This window comes from Podarcis muralis, chromosome 14, assembly GCF_964188315.1.
Source record: "Podarcis muralis chromosome 14, rPodMur119.hap1.1, whole genome shotgun sequence".
In the NCBI taxonomy this organism is placed as follows: Eukaryota; Metazoa; Chordata; class Lepidosauria; order Squamata; family Lacertidae; genus Podarcis; species Podarcis muralis.
Genome location: NC_135668.1, coordinates 56,022,515 through 56,027,514, shown reverse-complemented (window position 1 = coordinate 56,027,514; position 5,000 = coordinate 56,022,515).

The window sequence follows — 5,000 nt, the reverse complement described above, 5'->3', positions numbered from 1 at the left end:
TTCCAGGTAGACCGTGTAAGAACCTGGCGCTTTGTATAGAAGCGTCAGGCGGCCGCAGGCAGGCAGGCAGGCAGGCAGGCAGGCAGGCAGGCAGGGTGGGCGTCCCCTGCCTGCCTGCCTGCCTGCCTGCCTGCCTTCCTTCCTTCTTCCAGGTAGACCGTGTAAGAACCTGGCGCTTTGTATAGAAGCGCCAGGCGGCCGCAGGCAGGCAGGCAGGCAGGCAGGCAGGCAGGCAGGCAGGGTGGGCGTCCCCTGCCTGCCTGCCTGCCTTCCTTCCTTCTTCCAGGTAGACCGTGTAAGAACCTGGCGCTTTGTATAGAAGCGTCAGGCGGCCGCAGGCAGGCAGGCAGGCAGGCAGGCAGGCAGGCAGGCAGGCAGGCAGGCTGGACGTCCCCTGCCTGCCTTCTTCCAGGTAGACCGTGTAAGAACCTGGCGCTTTGTATAGAAGCGTCAGGCGGCCGCAGGCAGGCAGGCAGGCAGGCAGGCAGGCAGGCAGGCAGGCTGGACGTCCCCTGCCTGCCTTCTTCCAGGTAGACCGTGTAAGAACCTGGCGCTTTGTATAGAAGCGTCAGGCAGCCGCAGGCAGGCAGGCAGGCAGGGAGCGTGGACGTCCCCTGCCTGCCTGCCTGCCTTCCTTCTTCCAGGTAGACCGTGTAAGAAGCTGGCGCTTAGTATAGAAGCGTCAGGCGGCCGCAGGCAGGCAGGCAGGCAGGCAGGCAGGCAGGCAGGCAGGCAGGCAGGCAGGCAGGGTGGGCGTCCCCTGCCTGCCTGCCTTCCTTCCTTCTTCCAGGTAGACCGTGTAAGAAGCTGGCGCTTTGTATAGAAGCGTCAGGCGGCCGCAGGCAGGCAGGCAGGCAGGCAGGGAGCGTGGACGTCCCCTGCCTGCCTGCCTTCCTTCTTCCAGGTAGACCGTGTAAGAAGCTGGCGCTTTGTATAGAAGCGTCAGGCGGCCGCAGGCAGGCAGGCAGGCAGGCAGGCAGGCAGGCAGGCAGGCAGGCAGGCAGGCTGGACGTCCCCTGCCTGCCTTCTTCCAGGTAGACCGTGTAAGAACCTGGCGCTTTGTATAGAAGCGTCAGGCGGCCGCAGGCAGGCAGGCAGGCAGGGAGCGTGGACGTCCCCTGCCTGCCTGCCTGCCTTCCTTCTTCCAGGTAGACCGTGTAAGAAGCTGGCGCTTAGTATAGAAGCGTCAGGCGGCCGCAGGCAGGCAGGCAGGCAGGCAGGCAGGCAGGCAGGCAGGCAGGCAGGGTGGGCGTCCCCTGCCTGCCTGCCTTCCTTCCTTCTTCCAGGTAGACCGTGTAAGAACCTGGCGCTTGGTGTAGAAGCGCCAGGCGGCCGCAGGCAGGCAGGCAGGCAGGCAGGCAGGGTGGCCGTCCCCTGCCTGCCTGCCTCCCCCGCCCCCAGGTAGACCGGGTAATAACCTGGCCCTTTTTTTAGGAGCGCCCTCGTGTGGCCAGCATGGTAAGGGCAGGGCAGCCGTCTTCCTCTTCTTCTTCTTCTTCTTCTTCTTCTTCCTCTTCTTCTTCTTCTTCTTCTTCTTCTTCTTCTTCTTCTTCTTCTTCTTCTCCTTCTCCTCCTCCTCCTCCTCCTCCTCCTCCTCCTCCTCCTCCTCCTCCTCCTTTGTCGTATCCCCACTGTTGTCAAGATCATGCGTGCATGCGTCTGTGCATTCGAGCGGTCGAAATGGGGGATGCGTGAGTGTTTGTGTGTGTGTTGGCATTCCTGCCCGCCCGCCCGCCCACCCGCCCGCCGCCGCCCTCTCTCTCCGTGATCTATTTTGGGTCTGTCTCTCTCTCCCCCACCCGCAAGCACATCGCCACGACAAACCACGACATCGCCAAGGGCGGCCTTCGTGGCGACAGCTGCCGTAGACCTCGGTGAGTTTGTAGACCGCCGCTTGGCAGCAGAGCAGCAGGTAGGCGATGGAGGAGACGGGTGGGGTGGGGTGGGGCGGGGCGTGCCTTCGTGCGTACGTGCGTACATGTCCTTGCAGGGAGGGCAAGGGATCAACCTTGGCGATGTTGTGGGCGGGGGTGGTTTCCTTGGTGTGCGTGTGTGCGCGTTGGAGTGATATCTTGTGTCCATCTCTCTGTCCCTGTCTGTCTCCCCTGCACACAAGCGTGTGTGCGGTGTACTTGGCTCCTGTGTCTCTGTCTCTCTCCCTCCACACAAGCAAATGCTGTGTTTGAGTGTCAGCTTAGTGTGAGAGAGAAATTTTGTGCCCTTCTGTCTCTCCTCTCCTCTCCCGCAAACGACTTTTTGTCTTTGTTTTTGTGTGTGTGTGTGTGTGTGAGAGAGAGAGAGAGAGAGAGGAGAGACAGAGAGATTTGGTTTCTGCCTGCCTGCCTCTGCCTGCCCCTCTCTCTCTCTCTCTCTCTCTCTCTCTCTCTCTCTCTCTCGTCTCTCTCTCCCTCTCCCTCTTTCCCTCCCTCCCTCCCTCTCCCTCCCCCCCCCCGCAATCAAGTGTGTGTGAGAGCGCACGAGTGATTTGGTGCTTGTCTTTCTGTATCCCTGTGTCTCTGCATGCTCCCCCTCCCACAAAGGAACGCCCGCCCGCCAAGACTTTTCTCCCTTGCCGTCCCTGCAAGGACGGACGCACGCACGCATGAACGCACGCCCTCACCCGTCCCCTCCATCGCCTACCTGCTGCACTGCCGCCAAGCGGCGGTCTACAAAGTCACCGAGTTCTACGGTAGCTGTCGCCACGAACCCCACCCACCCTTGGCGATGTCGTCGGGTTACAGCGACCACGTAGACCTGGAGGCTCCATGGGGGGGGGGGGGCGCGCGCACGGGCCGGTAGACCGGGAAGTCCTACGACCTCCACAGTAGACCGGCAAGACGCAGCCTCTCCGGCGGGTAGACCGGGGCCCCGGCGAGTAGATTGTCCGACCGGGAAGCCCCCACGGCCGCGGAGGCAGACCGGCAAACTCCAGCCGTCGGGACCGGTAGACCGGAGGGGAGCCGACGGTCGGGAGACCGGGCAACGGCGCCAGCCCCTCCGGCCGGGAGACCGGGCTTCCCGAGGTCCGGCGCCCAGTAGACCGCCCAGCGGTTGCGCACCGTGCTCCAGGTAGCCCGGCAGAGCCGCGCTCTCCGGAGGGTAGACCGGGAAGCCCCGACGAGCTCGGAGGAAGACCGGCAAACCCCAGCTTTCCCAGCTGGTAGACCGGAGGGGAGCCGAGGGCCGGGAGACCGGGCAACGCCGCCAGCCCCTCAGGCCGGTAGACCGGGCTCACCGAGGTCCGGCCCCCCCCCCGTAGACCGGCCAGCGGTTGCGCGCCGTGCGCCAGGTAGCCCGGCAGAGCCGCGCTCTCCGGTGGGTAGACCGGGAAGCCCCGACGATCTCGGGAGGAAGACCGGCAAGCCCCAGCCTTCCCGGCCGGTAGACCGGAGGGGAGCCGAGGGCCGGGAGACCGGGCTTCCCGAGGTCCGGCGCCCAGTAGACCGGCCAGCGGTTCTGCGCCGTGCTCCAGGTAGTCCGGCAGAGCCGCGCTTTCGGGTGGGTAGACCGGGAAGCCGCATGTTCTCGGAGGAAGACAGGCAAGACCCGGCCTGCCTGGCTGGTAGACCGGAGGGGAGACGAGGGCCAGGAGGCCGGGCAACGCCGCTGGCTCCTCTGGCGGGTAGACAGGGCTTCCCGAGGCCCGGGGCCCAGTAGACCGGCCAGCCGTTCAGTGCCGTGCGCCAGGTGGTCCGGCAGAGCCTCTCTTTCCGGGGGGTAGGCCGGGAAGCGAAGCCCCGGCGAGCTCGGAGGAAGACCGGCAAACCCAAGCCTTCCCGGACGGTAGACCGGAGGGGAGCCGAGGGCCGGGAGACCGGGCAACGCCGTCTGCCCCTCCGGCGGGTCGACCGGGAAGCTTCCCTTCCTCGGAGGTAGACCGGCAGGACCCAGTCTCCACGGCCAGCAGAGCCCAGGGCCGGGAGACCGGGCACCGCTGCCAGCCCCGGGCCAGACCTTCGGTCGGTAGACCGGGAGGCCCCCTTGTTCTCGGAAGGAGCCCGGCAAGGCCCAGCCTCCCCAGTCGGCAGACCGGGGGGGGACTCCGTTCGCGGGCCCGGCCGCCGCCTGGAGGACCGGGGCCTTCGCGAGTAGACCGGGCGGTCGGCGGGCCTCGGGCAGGGTAGACCGGGGAGGACCGGGAAGCCCCAGCCGCCTCGGCCGGGCGGAGAACGGGGGGACCGGCAGCGGACAGATCTCCCAGCGGTAGACCGGAAAAGCCTTCCGTCCTCGGAAGGGGACCGCCACGTCCCAGCTTCCCTGGCCAGCTCCTCCGGCGGGGAGCTAGATCCGGCCGCCCCCCAGGACAGGAAAACGGCCAGCGCTTCCCCTCCTTCTGCCGGGAAGACCGGCCGAGCCACCCCCGCTTGCCGGCCGGTAGACCGGGGCCCCCGGCAACCTCGCCCCCTGGACCGGGCAGGGGCCGGACCCACGCAGGCAGACGCCCGGAAGCCTGCCCTTCCCCGGCCTTCGCACCCTCCGCCAACCGCTCTCGCCTCGCCTCCCTTTTCGGAGGTAGACCGGCAAGCCCCAGTCTCCCCGGCCCCGGCTAGTAGACCGGGCAGCGGTACCAGTCCGGCCGTCAGGTGGACCGGCACCTCCCAGCCCCAAGCAGGGGAGACCGGGAAGCCGTCTGTCCTCGAGGTAGAGCTGGAAGCCCCAGCCCGGCAGGCAGGCAGGCAGGCAGGCAGGCAGGCGTGAGCGTGGACGCGAGGAGCCCACCGGGCCTCCGTCGGGACGGCCGGGAAGTCTCCCTTCCTCGGAGGTAGACCGGCAAGACCCAGCCACCCCGGCCGGCAGACTGGAGGGGAGCCCAGGGCCGGGAGACCGGGGTGACCGTGGACGCGAGAAGCAGACTGGGCCTTCGCTGGGTAGACCGGGAGGCCGCCCGTTCCCTGAAGGGGGCCGGCAAGGCCAGGCCTCCCCGGCCGGACGGCAGACTGGGGGGGGGGGACAGCGGTCGCAGGCCCGCCCGCCCGCCCGCCCGCCGCCGGGAAGACCGG